The following is a 15,895-nucleotide window of genomic DNA, read 5'->3' as shown; positions in this document are numbered from 1 at the left end:
CAGAAATTTAATCAAACGAATGGATACCAGATACCTGCAACTTCAGAGGAGGACATTGTTGTGGATGGTCGTCGATTTGTAGCACCAAACGGTGACCGGTCATTTCATCTTTGGCCACTTCATCCCCGGTCATTTCATCTTTGGCCACTTCATCCCCAGTCATTTCATCTTTGGCCACTTCATCCCCGGTCATTTCATTTTTGGCCACTTCATCCCCGGTCATTTCATCTTTGGCCACTTCATCCCCGGTCATTTCATCTTTGGCCACTTCATCCCCAGTCATTTCATCTTTGGCCACTTCATCCCCGGTCATTTCATCTTTGGCCACTTCATCCCCGGTCATTTCATCTTTGGCCACTTCATCCCCAGTCATTTCATCTTTGGCCACTTCATCCCCGGTCATTTCATCTTTGGCCACTTCATCCCCGGTCATTTCTTCCTCAATTAAATATTGTTTTCTTAGTAATTGTGTTGTTAAGTCTTTGCTTTTAAGCCCTCATTTCATCTAATGTATAAATATGTTTATTTAGAACACGTTTTGATATTTTTGGCATGTTATTATAGTGTTTATAGTGTTCCCACCTACTCTTTTCATACTTTTTGAGAAATCAAAGAATAAACGTAAATAAGTAGATGTATTGTAATGTGGCGTTTGTATTTAGTTATATTGTTTCTGGTTGATGTAGGGGATGTTAATATTATCCTGCACATATCTATATCTAATGTGATAATCAAAGGCCAAGGTGTGGTGGAAGTAGTGGAAATCGTTTGAGAGATGAGAACGATTAGAATACCATGCCACTGATAACTTATCTCTTGACGGCCATCTTTCACTTTATCTTTATTTGTTAATCGCTCTTTCTTGCAGATGGGTGGTCATTTTCAACCCTGATCTAACGTTTTATTTATTCTAATAATCACTGACTTCACTACTCTGGACCCGATTCAATATCACCGATTCATATCTCAGATATACGCTTTAATTTTAACCTCGTTTTAACTTAAGTTATGAATTGTTGTACTGAATAACGTTTAAGCAAGAAATATGCAACACTGACCTATAAATTACAAATCAATCTACTATCAATAGCATTGAATTCGATTAACATGCAAAAACAATGTGTACCTCTATATCAGGGGTGGGCAACCTTTTTGTATCGAGGGCCGCATTTAAAAAAAATGTTGGGAATGGAGGGCCGCATATGTATCATCTCATGGAAATGAGATGAATGCCTGGGCATTAGCTGTGGTCGGAACGATGTCGCCCACACGTCAATTCCCCCCTCTCCACGCAGCTGATGTATCCTAAGGAACGGCAGTGCCGACACAGTTTGGGGTCAGCGGCGTCGCAGGTTCTGCCAGGATGTAGCACTGGGTGCTTCAAACTGCCTTATGGTAGCCAGCTCCTGGTTTTTCCTCAGGGTTGACTTCCGAAGCCTTTCCCATGATAGCTGCAAGGCAACAGAGGTTTGAATTCAGAGTTTTCCTTCTCCTAGGTGGGTAGCCAGCCATGGTCCGAAGCTTAAGGCGCCAGTTACTCGATTTGCCCCTTCTCCTGTTAGTGAGAACAGTTCCGACGGACTCAATATCTGATCCACACGTGAACGGTGAAGGCCAGTAGTTGGACTGGTTGTCAGAGGCTATTTGAGACGCATACTATTACGAAACATTTTATAGGTAGTGGAGTGCTTACATCCATTACGAATTCAGACAATGACAACCTTGCAGAACCATGCATCCCTACATCGGAATATTTTATTTCAAAATCTTCAAGTACTTTTCGGAATTGCCTGTGGCTAAGACCCCTAGTTCTGATAAGTTTGATCACTACAGCTTCGTAACCAATAATGTGTTAATATTTTATGCAGCTTTGAACAACCTTTCCAGTTTAGAGTTTGTGGTTGGATATTCTTTATTAAATATATATATATATATATATATATATATATATATATATATATATATATATATATATATATATATATATATAATTTCCTACAGTGAAAGATCGAGCTCTAACAATAGCTACACTTACCATCTTGTTCCAATCATACCCAAATGTGTGGCATTTTATGTCTCGTGAGGCAATCTTTTCCCTTTGCAATTTTTGTTCAAAGGCTGTAAGTGTTCGCGGGCCGCTTAAAACACTCCGGCGGGCCGCATGTGGCCCGCGGGCTGTATTTTGCCCACCCCTGCTCTATATCTATAGATTTTAAATTTTCATATTTTTAAAGACATTAAATTCTATTTCTATCTATATGTCATGTATATAAAAAAAATTGAAATACTTTTTTTTACAATTATTATTTGTTGGATCAGAGGATGAAATGACCAGGGGATGAAATGTCCGGAAACCCACCAAACTGCTGGTAGACAACTAAACCGCTGGAGGCGTATTATATCTATTATATCTTAACTTATAAAACTTGAAATAACTAAATAACAAAACTAAATAGAACTTTTATTACAATATTGTTATAAACCTGGCGGTGATACAGATGGGGGTAGTGCTGTGTGTTTTTAGCCTACCCAAATCACCACAGTCCAGCGCAGGACGAGCGGTCAACCGTGACCAGTGACATTACACGCCAGTTCGGCAAGGACCAGTGTCATAAATATTACGCACGCAAGTCACGGCGAAAGTGATCAACTGGAGTGGTCAAGAAGGTTCGAGGCCAGTAGAGACCCTATATAAAAGCGATGGTGTTTTGACTCAAGACACTTCAAGTTACCTCGCAATGTGACCAGTACGAGACGAGAACCAGCACGGTGTGTGAAGTCAGTGCGGAGCGAGAGTGTTGTTGCCAATGGACCTCATTCACCAATCGTAAACATACAACATTTAGCACGAGGTGCTCTATCTCTTCTATATAATTTACGATCTCATGTTTAATTCATGATGGTTGTCACGTGACAGTTTTTTTCCGTTGTTTTATCAATAAGATCACGTGACTAAATGTTGTTTGTTTACGATTGGTGAATGAGGTCCATTGTTATGTATTTGAAATTAAACTGACTGATACTTTGGAGCCCTGAGTTGTGAGGTTCTTTAAGTTCGTTGTGTCGTGTGGTGCAGTTTGAAGAGAGCCTGGATAGTAAGAGAATCGAAACAATACAAACAAATTCAACTTAAGATAAAATGAAATCAATGTAATAGACTTTAGTAATAATCTAAAATGGTATTCCGAGCTACAATAACACATCCTTTCAGTCTGACAATATGTAGTCGTCTGACCTTTCTAAGATTACTGATGACAATGTTACGTATCTCTCATTATTCACAACCAATCGCAAACATCGTCCCACAGTCACCATAGAATAACACACACACATTCCATAACAGACATTAAGGAGGACAAACCATTAACAAGAAAGAGAAAAAAAAAAAGACAAAATAAACTTAAAAAACTAGGATTACAATTTATTTGAAGAGCATGTTAGCAAATCCAAAAACTGTGGAACCACTCTGGTAAGTTATGTTTCTGAGATGAAGACTTTTCACAGTAGTTCTACGACATTGTCATTGCCTTGTAATCACATTAAATTTCCAATAAAGATCAATAAAGAAGTCTTAGTCATAAGTAGCAGAAATACGACTTTTTTTTTAACACATGTTCGTATATAATAATAATAATAATTAATAATAATAATTTTATTTATAAAGCGCTGTTAACAAACAAAATGTAGGCTCAATGCGCTGTAATAACATTACAAACACAAACACGTCAATGTAATTATAAAACTAATCTAAAAAAGTTTTAAACAAGTAGGTCTTAATGTTCTTCTTAAAAGTGGTATAGCATGTTGTCTGTCTGAGATCAATGGGGAGTGAGTTCGAAGCTGTTGCAAAGAAACCTATTACCCAGAATCCCTCAGGATCCAAGATTTACTACTCAGCATTCCCGGGCAAAATGCTAACTTTGAAAGAGCGTTTTCGTTGATCAACACGCATTGGTAAAAAAAAAAATGCTATTTCTCTCGCGTGAATGCGGATGAATACTGTACTACGAAAGGTCACATGAATATAAATTAAAATTCTTTCAAGGTCTTTGATTTCCAGACGTTTCCTTCATCCAAAACATGTTAAGCCTATTTAAAGTTGACCTCATCTGGACGGGCAGACGGCTAGTAAGATGTCTAGTGTTCCATTTATGTGTACGTGTGTGTTTGTGTACTTGTTGTCTTCCTTGTCCTACTGTTCAGTGTGTTCACGTGCTCGCGTGTTTTTCTCAAGTCTGTTATCAGTATGTATTGCAATCTCCTGTTAGTTGTATCACTTTCTTGTCATGTCAATAAAATGGAGTTGTAGCTTAAACAGCAGTGTTGTTATTACATCTTAATTGATTATATAACATCTAGTAAGGAAACCTAAAAACAATATTATCCAGATTTGTATTAAATTAAATCTTTAAATGATAAATTTCAGATTGATATTTCCCTTTTAATCAAAGTTGAAAAAATCCTAAATTGAAAAAAAAAAATGGAAGAAAGATAGATAGAAATAAGTTCTAGAGATGAGCAAGAGTGCTTTAAATGAATACAATAAAAGACTACTAGATTTTGTGTTTCTGTGAAATTAGGATTGGCATAGCGGCACAATTTAGGCCGTGTCGTTTCTATGATATAGACTTTGATATGCTGGGAGGGTTGGTATGTTTGTTGTTATTCTTATAAATAGAGAAATGTCAATTTTAAAAAACCAACTTTGCAACGCTTCGATTGAATGTGCTTTATAGGTCAATCAAAATCGTGTAAATAGACTACAAACTTTGGGATTTTTAGAACGGCCCGATTCTATCCAACTATAACGACTAGCCGAGGATAGTAAAGGCAGTAGGCCATTTTGCTGGGGATTACTGATTTTCCATCTGCTAGAAATATTCAATTCATACAGTCTACAACTTGTTTACAAATATACACAGTTACACGCTCTAAAGCCAAATGGATACATTTCGAAAGTTTAATCTCTAACCGAAAATGTATTTCTATGACTTCCCGCTCGAGGTCAATGCCCGACTGAATTCTTGTCTAGCCTTTGGGTCAGAAAGAGTTCATGATTATTACGTTACATCAGATGTGTTATAAGATTTTCCCGCCATTGTCGCTGTCCTTGGTCTATTTATAGATATTTAGTCCACAAGAAGGGCGTATTGACGATTCCTGTCGGAGCCCTAATATAACCAAAATTGGATTTTGAAAAGTCTATATATGTTCTCATTAAATTCCATGTTTTACTTTTTGTTTGGCCTAGAGAATATTCAGAATTTTGTTATTTAAATCATAACAAGAACGCAATGGCAGATGTTTAACCAAAATAATTGATAAAAATGGAAAGCAAAGAACAGGGGAGGAGCCAAAGCACTCTGCAGAATGCCATAGTACCAGCCATAAAGGCGTAATTAAATCTTCGGCCCTTTATTAAACTAACTGATGGATTTTATACAGCATATAGGTGTAATAACCTAACGCCAATTAGAATCTACTTTTTCTTTGAGTTAATTTAAATAGAATTAAATAAAACGTTTCAATATTTCATTTTGACCAGATTCTGGAGTTTCGTAAAACTCGGTTCAATACTGATGACAATGTTTATTGATTTTTGCCGAGTTTCTCATTCGCTGATTCAGCTATAGATCGAGTTAGTTCCAGGAGTTGTGCTCGGGGGCCACGGACACCTCACTCACGCGGTGACGTCACGTTGTGTATTTCAACTTTGTTTTGATGACCCAACCTCACCCACCACTTGATTTCTCGGCCTCTCAGCTCAAAACATAGGATGATGCAATCCGTGTTTGTGTTTGAGCTGATGATTAATAATCATTTCTCGAAATAGGTCACACCCGGAACAAAACTAGGTTCAAGGCCGATACATTTACAAATTCGACCAAGTGATAGAGGAATACGTACTAGGGTACTAGTGTAGATATTCTTCATGACACAACTGTCATTTTGTTAAAAGTTTTCGTTTAACACGCATGGCTGCCTGATCATTTATACACTCTGGATTGTCGCTTCGGTATCCCTTCCCGCGGTATCCGTGTTATTAAAGAGCCTAATTGTTCATGTTATTCAAAGACTTCAATCTTTCTAAATCATTAGTTTTCTTGGCTAAGTTCTGTCCTTTCATTCCTATACTTTGTCAATGGACCTCATTCACCAATCGTAAACAAACAACATAGAGTCAAGTGCTTCTCAATCTCTTCTATACAGATTACGATCTAATTTTAATCAACAATGGTTATCACGTGACAGTTTTTTGTTCGTTGTTTTATCAATATAATCACGTGACTGTTCGTTTTGGTGAATGAGGTCCATTGAAATAAGAAATGTGGCTTGATCTAAATGTATTGCTGAGTGGTTTATTAGGTCAGGATTTTGTATCTCTGGTTACAGCCATAGGAGCCTAGACACAGTCATGGATTACGAATTAGTCCTTCGCCTCTTCAACAGATCAAATATTCACATCCTGAAAAAGCACATCTAAGCTTTATGCAACGAGGCCATTTTTTTTTAAACCAGCTCTCTTGAGTTGATATTGTTTAGTGCATGACATTTGAAAGAGATTAACATGATATCATCTGGTCCATGGCAGACCTAGTTGTGACCCATAATATCTGACACATCTAAGTACAAGGGACTTAACTTGGACTATTCTACGCACTCGTAAAGTCAAGTAAATAGGCCTAAATATGGCATCAACAATTAGGCTCTAGAACAGCGGTTCTCAACCTTTTAAGCTCGGCGACCCCCTTTTTACAATATCCCACTCTGCCGCGACCCCCCTCCCATGCACACACATACAGCAATAGAAGAATAGACAATAACAATCCTTATTTTTGATGGTCTTAGGTGACCCCTGGCTAATCGTCATTCGACCCCCAAGGGGGTCGCGAACCACAGCTTGAGAACCCCTGCTCTAGAATAACATGGCTACTACGGGCAGGGACCACCGAGACGACAATCCAGAGTGTATACTATATGATCAGGCAGACAGGTCAACGCAATACAATATACAGAACAATGCAGAAACTGATATTGAATAAAGCCCACGAATGTAATGGAAGTAGCCTTTAATGGGAAAACAGCAGATTTCTTGTATACTTTGTCAATACAAAAATTAATTGAACAACTGTAGATCGACTTGGAAAAAAAGGTGTGATTTGCTCTGATGATAATGACAGTTTATGAAAACAATGTGCAGCCATAAAACACGAGAAAAAGAGCGGGAAAGTTCAAATGTTTCCCTAGAGCAGGGGTGGGCAAATTACGGCCCGCCGACGCGTAAAGAAATCAGATGTTCCTACACATCACACATATAAAAATGCAAATATATTTAAATAAATAATTTTAAATATCTATAGATCTAGAAATTATTGAAACTTTTGATTCTTATCACTTATCATGAAGAGGCTAATTAAACATTGTCTTTAAACGTCATTCTAAAAAGTTTAAAGTAAACGAAGATTATTTAAAATGGCAATATTTCGAAACATTCAGTCAAAGACAAACACAAGCCAGTTGTAATATACTAAATCAATTCATAACCTTAGAAACAAGGCTTTATTTCAATACAACACGACTGATACACACAATAACACAGTACAGACTGGTCACGATTCACAGACTACCATAATGCGAACACGATTACAAAAACTAGCACGATTACAAGCACGGGTAAGTAACACACAAGTTCATTTAACGATCACTCCACCAGTATTTATTCCATTCTATCAAAAACTGTGTTGAAAGTGATGGGTCGGCGTGTACAAGATGGCAAGTGTAACAACTAATGGAGCTCGTGCTTTGACTAAGAGAAACAGGCTTTTAATAAAATAAAGCATTGAATATCAAATATATTGTTGGAATTGATTTCTCAATGATCTTATTATTGGCACAGGGCCAGCCTTAGGCATAGACAAACTGCTTAGGGTCCCCAATAGGTGAGTGCCTTGCACTAACTATTCTCAAATTATTTTAGAGAAGAAATATCGAAACTTGTCCTCAATGTTATTGTTGAAGTACAATAGGTTTTTAATAAATTGCATAGTTTTACTGTTGTCGCTTTTTTTTTTATATTTGAGGCCACCAAATTCACTTTGCCAAAGGGCCTCCAGTCATGACTCGCAGTTCCGAGAAGTACTTGTAGATTTGGAACCAAAAAAAAAACATCCCGATGTTCGGTAAAACAGTAGTATGCGCTGGCCTAGAAGAATATGGAATCTCAAGGAAGAAATAGGTTCATTGAAGGACGTTGATTGTGACCTTGTTACTAATATTTCTAATGAAGAGTTGAAGACAGACTTCATGATTATCATCGGAGACATTGCAATGTTTTGTTTGCAAATGAAATGTATGTGCATCTTAAATCTTTTCAAACAGTTATTCTACTTCTCGAGCCAGCGAGTGAAATAAGTTCTTATCATTTTCCTTAGCTGAAAGGTGAAACTATTTCTAGTGAAATGGATGAAATTAGAAGAACTATTTGGATTCCTTGATTGTGGAATTTGAAGGCAAAGTTTGAGACGTCAAGAACTTGGAGCTAGTTTTCAATACCATCAGCTCACCATTTAATGATTTAGCTCCAGATGACATACCTCCAAGCAAAATATGACCTGAGAGAGTAATTCCAGTTAGTTCTTCCAAAGACGTCTCATGACTGCCAGAAGCTGTATTCCCATACTTAAGAAAGCTTTGCTGCGAAGCTGTCACATTATTCGGAACCTAATTCATCTGCGAACACGCTTTATTTCGTTTGTTTGAAAATTACAAAGTGTTAGAACAGGTCGATGCTCACTGACTGTAATATGACAGCAGTCGCAAGAACAAAACAACTAGTAAGCTAGTTCTACAGTTACAGAACATTATGCACGAATGTAAACAGTTAAATGCTTCACATTAAGAACAATTGTACATTTGTTGTGAAATGTTGTGATGTAAAAAGACAATAACACAATTTTAAAAGTTATTCGTAAAATTAGCTCAAGAAATTGCTAACTGTTGTTGTAATTCCTCAATTGGGAGTAAAAAAAAAAATGTATGCGGCCCGCCAGTCCCCACATTTTTTTTTATGCGGCCCTCGGTAGAAAAAGGTTGCCCACCCCTGCCCTAGAGAATGTGCATGTACCTAGTAATGTTTTTAGAATACTAAAAAATCGTCCCATGGGCTGCCTGGTCGTACGGTATGCTCACTGGACTGTCACCTGTATAGTCCCGGGTTAGTACACAGCCTGCTGCCCCCCCCCCGGGGTCGTGCTGCGGGAGGTTTGAACAAGGAAGTAAACATCCGAAACATTTAGTAGCCTACAATTTGAACGAACCAATAACCTTGACATTGATAACGTGCAAACGTACGCAGATGTCATAAATACTATTCTTAAAGACCTAGGTCAGTGAGCCTAGGACCAGATCAAATCACTTCCTATAGATATCTAGTATTCAGAACACCTAAGTAGTCATGTTTCCTATTTGGATTACGACATACATGATGAAACCAAAGAAACATACGGCCTTCACATCATCTGCCTTATAGATCGCAAAGGTCTGAAACGGAAACTTTTATACATGATGGAGGCATCACCTTTAATTTTCATCAGCGCTTTTAGTTATTTTCAAGATATAATTGTGACACAAACAGATAAACAACTTTGGAACCTACGGCTTTTCAATAAAAGAGCTGTTAAAATTGCCTCTTTGTTGTTTTGGCAAAAACATTTTAGCATCGACATTTTTGTTCTCTACACCCAAGTTTCATTGAACGTTAACAAACACCTACCGCCGCCATTGGAGTAAGCCAGGTGTGGAAACCTCCAGATATTCCCAAGGCCTACGTGGAAAATCCAATGCAGGTGACGATAAACTCCAGGTGTCGTCCCCATGCAGGGGTGGGGGGTGGGGGTGGGGTGTGTGTCCGCTCCCTTCCCTCCACAATACGACAAAAACAAAAAGTCAAAGTCAAACAAAGTTAATACTTGAGTTACAATTTTTATTTTTTTATTAAGAGATTTAAAACAACATGTAATAGAAATAAAAAAAAGTATTTTTGTGTGTATCAGATTGGTCCCTGAATGATTGTGGTATGCATGACTATGCATGACTAAATGCATGACGCGTAGGACGTAATCATCTTCTTTTTTGAAGTAACGTCTGTATTATATAAGATAAGAAGGTAAACAACACAAATCATAAAATAGAATAACCACATGAGGAGAAACAAAATCCACGTAGAAGAGAGTGAACTCATTAAAAACATGCACAAAAAAAATCATTTGATTCGTACCTAAGTTTTTACGGGTTTGTAAGGTATGTCAGGTCCGGCTAGAGCTAATACAATACTGAAAGAAGACTTGTATAAAATTATGTATGGTATCAGGTCCTGTTAGAGCTAATACAATACTGAAAGAAGACTTGTATAAAATTATCTATGATATCAGGTCCTGTTAGAGCTAATACAATACTGAAAAAAGAAGTTATACCATAATGCTGTTGTAACTAGTAACCATCAGCTCAAAACCATTAAGAATCATACATCAAATTGCATCACATTCTGGTTTGTAAATTTTTTTTTTCAAGATGTATAAGAGCCAATGTAATGTTAAATGTCATGTTGTTAAATTATAGAACCATACGTTTGAAATCTATGGTCAAGGAAGCTGTGATGAAAAAGACATTGATGGTCCAATAAATTGTGTTTCATTCACACAGTGAGCTGCTACAAACAGTGAGCTGCTACAAACAGTGAGCTGCTACAAACAGTGAGATGATACAAACAGTGAGCTGCTACAAACAGTGAGATGATTACAAACAGTGAGATGATACAAACAGTGAGATGATACAAACAGTGAGATGATACAAACAGTGAGATGATACAAACAGTGAGATGATACAAACAGTGAGATGATACAAAGGCAGTGGTGTTTAGAAGAAACATTAAATTTGCAATGAATTTTAAGCTCTGTCAATGATGGCAACAATCTAAGTGGCTGAAATGAACAGTTATAAGACCTTGAGTTTGAGTTTTTGGCACATCGGCACAATTTAGGCCATGTCGTGCCCGTAGTCCTTCAAGGATTACTCTCCCTTTATATCACAAGGGCTAAATTCGGTACAGTTACATTATTAAAAGCAAGGTCTATGATCTAGTGTGAACACAAGTCAGCTTGGTGTAAAAATAGTGGTACACATTGTAAAACCAAAAAGTGAATGTAGAGGAGGTCAGGGTTGGCTGGTCTGGTCACAAATAGATCCTGACCTACAGAATAACATTTTATAAAACAGATGATTCTTACAGTGTATAAAGTCCACTAAACAGGAGCTCATTATAATCATATAAAATGTTTGGCTTAGTCTGAACTTTTTTGTCCAAAGTGACTGTGTAGATGGTACAAGATATTGGGGTCAACATGGCTGGACTTGAAATCCAATATTTCTATGACAATGTGGAATTCAAACATTATTGTGACATTTGTTCTCAAATTGATATTTGTATAAAACAAAAATTTCCCATCCAAACCAACATTTAGCACAACATTAAACTGTAGGTCTGACCTACTTACACTCACATCTGCCCAAGGAGATGAAATTATTGACAAATATATTTAAAACAAAATATTTGGCATGCAATGTCATAAAAATCAAGCAAAATAATATGATCAGAAACATATTATAATATGTAAATACATTTCCTTTAATATATGTTTAAAAAATTAAACATGTAAAAAAGTAATGCATAAAAAACAAATATTAGTATTCTCAAGATACTTTAAATATAAAATAGTATATTATTAATGCAAGGGAGAGATTCTATATCAAGACAATCAACTAATATAAAGGAGAGATTCTATATCAAGACAGTCAACTAATATAAAGGAGAGATTCTATATCAAGACAGTCAACTAATATAAAGGAGAGATTCTATATCAAGACAGTCAACTAATATAAGGGAGAGATTCTATATCAAGACAGTCAACTAATACAAGGGAGAGAATTCAAGACAGTCAACAAATTTAAGGGAGAGATTCTATATCAAGACAGTCAACTAGTACAAGTTGAACTTAATATTATCCAAGACTAGAAGCCAACCAGTACTGAGTTACTGTCAACAAAATATTGACCATGTCTCGCAATCTAAGTCTTGGACTGGATTTACAGCTACATATAAAAATTACTTCAAGACAACAAGGTTTGACTGATACAACAAGGTTTGACTTGATACAACAAGGTTTAACTTGATACAAGGTTTGACTGATACACCAAGGTTTGACTTGATACACCAAGGTTTGACTTGATACAACAAGGTTTGACTGATACACCAAGGTTCTGATCAAAACAAGTAAGAACAATAATATTATCATTTCATTTGAAAATACTTTGAATTAATCACTTGACATAAATTGACTTGCAAATAATGCCCTTTCGTTTGGACACTAGGCCATGTTGTCGTCCCATTAGAGAGCTGAACCAACAAAGACTACAAGATTATCAGAAACTAGAAGAATAAATAAGTAAAAATAGAGGGAGGTGGGGGACTTTTATAAACTACAGAATACATCAACAATACACTATGAACACAATGACCAGTCTGTCGAATCTTACATCTTTGTCTTTTCATTCAAATAAAATAAAACCATTTTGACCAGGGGGGACAATTAACAAAGAAATGTTATTAGAACAAAGCAAAGTCCTACAACTAGTGAAGTATGCTATGGGGAAACAAGTCCACAGTGAAGCTAAGGACGAGATGAGAACTAACCCAACAACTAATACTGTGTCTGTTCAAAACCAGGACACCATGTGAGATTTTTAAAGTGATCACCAATAATAAGGCTATAGGCTAATCTAGTGGTCAATGGATTGAACTCTATACAATAAAATCCCAATCTTCAGTACCAATGTGAAGCAGTTCTTTTGTGTGAGGCAGAGAATGTAATAGCAGCATTCAACAACAAAGACAAGTTCCAGGCATTTACCAACAAATGTTTGCAACATATAATTGGTGTCAGATGGTCAAACAAAATCTCAAACTAGAGCCTATGGGAAGCCACTCTCACCAATAGAACAAGAAATCAAATGGGGCTGGGCACACAATGTGAAGAATAGCAGACAACATTGTAAGACAGGCTTTAGACTGGAACCCACTGGGTGGGAGACCAAAGCGAACATGGAGGACATCTGCAGACCAAGAAACAAAGATGGCAGGATGGACATGGACCTAAGGGGCATTGCCCAGAACAGAGTCTGATGGCAAAGTACTGTTGCTGTCCTATTCTCTGATTGGAGTCAAAGTAATTAAGTCAGGTTAAGACCAATAATGAGTACTACATAGTAATAATGTAATGGCAAAAACTTTTAAATCCAACCATTAGCTCTTTGGGGATAAATCAGTCTAACTTAAATAAATTTAGAAAAATGATATACAAAAAAAAAAAAAAAATACCCTATCCTTTCACATCTCTTATTCTTTAAGTCCCTCACCTGACAAACAAACTTGATAAAACTATTCCACCAATTAAGAGAACTTAATAACTGACATACCAAAAGAACAATTTCTGATAAAAGATGTACTTCTAAGTAAACACACACATCTATCAATAAAGTCAACTACAAATACACATTGTCTGAATACCAGCCACAATCTAGCAGTAAGACACCACAAGTAACCCTGAAGCTATTAGTCCATGTACACAGAAAAATAAACCTAAACTGAAGTCAGTCATAAATCTAGTTGACAGATATAAATCTTTTAAATTAACACATTTTTATATAGATAAAAGGTAGATCTAGTTACATATCTTTAAATACATAGGTCTCACCAGCCACATGAGGAGGCATAAAACCCCAGTGCAAAGCCCTCAGCCCCCTGGATGACAAAGTGGTCATCATCGAACCACGATGGACGAACTATATATATAAATATAGTTAAAAATTTATTTATAACTAATAACACTGTTTAGGGTGCCAGATGAGTCCACCCAACTCTAAAGGGTACCTGACATTAGTTAAGTAAAAGTAAAAGCGGTTGGTTGTTGTGCTGGCCACATGACACCCTCGTTAGCTATAGGCCACAGAAATAGATAACCTTTACATCAACTGCCTTGTAGATCGCAAGTAATAATGTTGTTTAATGCAGCAATAAATCTACTTACTGTGATAATCTATTGCAATAGAAATAAATTTATTGGCACAAATAAAAATTAAAAAAACAAAGCTTTTACAATAGCTGAATATAAATACAACATGCAATAATCTGTATATAAAAACCCAATTTAATATGACAACAATGTCACTGAACAAATAAATTGGTTGTGCGTTGAATCTAGAATTGATATAACATCTTGAACAAAATATCATGGTAAAAGAATATAAGCAAAATATTTTGTAAATGCCTAGTTAAATGTATATAAAAATTAATAGTTCTGTACAAGAGAAGAGAATACACGTTTTTTATATTAATTTTTAGGTTAGTCATTGTTTCAAAATTACACAAAATTATATATTATTTGACACAAAATTAAATAAGAGAAAAATGTGAAATAAACATTTTATAAGACAACAACAGTAAATATAAAAACATGTTTAAAAAAAAAGTTTCAATACAAAATGCTAAAAGATTTGCAGACAGTTTTGTGTTTCATATTGAGATGACTTAAAAATTAGAGAGAACAAAATATAAATGCACACAACAGATTTAATTATTCTGACAACTGACTTTACAAATCTTTCCAGCAGAATGAGTTGGACAAACAACTAAATACCAGCAAGTGATGGAAATCTTTGGACTATTCTGACTTAATAAATGGTTCCCATTTAGTTCAATGACTAGTTCCACAACTGACTAAATACCAGCAAGTGATGGAAATCTTTGGACTATTCTGACTTAATAAATGGTTCCCATTTAGTTCAATGACTAGTTCCACAACTGACTAAATACCAGCAAGTGATGGAAATCTTCGGACTATTCTGACTTAATAAATGGTTCCCATTTAGTTCAATGACTAGTTCCACAACTGACTAGAACAAAATGGTTCCAACATGTTATGGAAATAGCTGACTAAATGATCCCTGGTTCAAGTACCATGACTAGCCTCACACCAAACTAAATAAAATGCTTTCCAGAAGTCAGTGGACTGGCTCAACAACTAAAATATTTCAGCTTTCTAAGCCACTTGGTTTGGGTTAGGACCCCAATTGTATTGCAAAAATACTAACAATGACCTGCAATAAATCTGTGAAAACAAGAGTCTCATTAAAAATAATGTTACAATTAAATGTAAATGTGCCTTTATAAAACATATTGACAACAATGATTGAAAACAAGTAACAATGGTCAAGAAGGAAACAATGGAAAGGTGGTAGCTGTAAGTATTTGGTTGTATAATGGTGTTATAAACAGATGGGAATGATAGAGAGAGCAGTCAACTAGTTGGAAGATTGTTGGTCAACATGATACACAGGCACTAACATATCAACAAGTCAACTCATGGAATACTAGAACTGTAGGCTTCTATCAACATTAGGCTGCCATTAGTAGCATTAGAAGACCAGACACACATATAGAAGTGTTTCTTTGATTATCTGTTCAAAAAATGTCAGCAAAGAGTCATTGCTTACTGACAAAATGTCTTTTGAAGACATGGTAAACATACATAGAAATAAATTGACTCAACTCTCAACAATCAGGAACACCACAATGATCCTTAAGGCAGTGTGGTGTCAGAATAGAACAGAGATGGTTAGTTTATTAATGACCAAATATAAATACACATATCAGAAATGTACAAATTAATGCCGCAGTTAATGCTAGGGACTTGTATAACAATCAAACTCTAGAAGAAAAAAATACCATTGAGTATGAAATACTTTTTAAATGAAAAACATTTTTTGTAAAAGTGTGTTACAA

This window comes from Biomphalaria glabrata, chromosome 16, assembly GCF_947242115.1.
Source record: "Biomphalaria glabrata chromosome 16, xgBioGlab47.1, whole genome shotgun sequence".
Taxonomy (NCBI): Eukaryota; Metazoa; Mollusca; class Gastropoda; family Planorbidae; genus Biomphalaria; species Biomphalaria glabrata.
Note: the sequence above shows the minus strand (reverse complement) of the source record.